Source organism: Fukomys damarensis, unplaced genomic scaffold, assembly GCF_012274545.1.
Source record: "Fukomys damarensis isolate Sample0158 unplaced genomic scaffold, DMR_v1.0_HiC HiC_scaffold_36, whole genome shotgun sequence".
Classification (NCBI taxonomy): domain Eukaryota; kingdom Metazoa; phylum Chordata; class Mammalia; order Rodentia; family Bathyergidae; genus Fukomys; species Fukomys damarensis.
Window position 1 is genome coordinate 46,018,960 of NW_022900948.1, and position 717 is coordinate 46,019,676.

The window sequence follows — 717 nt, forward strand, 5'->3', positions numbered from 1 at the left end:
CCCAAAGAAAGCAATGTTAACTATCTCAACGGTACATGTGCCACTTACCCTGACCTGATCTTTACCCACTGTGTGTTGAAATGTCACCGTGAATCCCAAAATATGTGCAATTACTCCGTGCCAGCCCAAACTCATGGGTAATTCTTAAATAAGTCATTTTTAACAGTCGTCGAGCGGGTGGCGGTGGGCAGGGTAGAGCACCAGTCGAAGGAGGTCAGAATGACATGATCGGGAAATCACTGTTCCGCAGCCCACGGTGTGACACGGGTGGGTGCCCGTTGAGCGTCCTGCCTCGGTCACAGCTGGTGTGACAGGATCGGGCAGCAAGGCCCGCGATTCCACATCGTGTACGCGTCCTGGAGAAAATCCAGCGCAGAGGCGGGAGAAAGTTGCCCGGGAGTGAGAGCGCCATGGTGACCCTGGTCAGGGACCGCTGCCCCGGGGTGACAAGCACGGTGTCCCCAGGCACTGTCACACCCCCTCAGGTTGGTGGCCCTTCTAGAGAAGAGAGGGTCCCCCGACTGTGCCACGGGGCTTTTTCCTTAACAAGTAAGGGATCCGCGGGGATGAGGACAGAGGGATGGGGCGCGTCGTGCACTGTCGCTGTCCTGCGGGGAAGACACGCGTGTGGAGGGCGGAGGGGCTGCAGGGCTGGGCTGAGGCTGCAAAGCAGGCTGCCCGGCCACTGGCCTCAGCAGGGCTCCGGGTCGGTGCTGG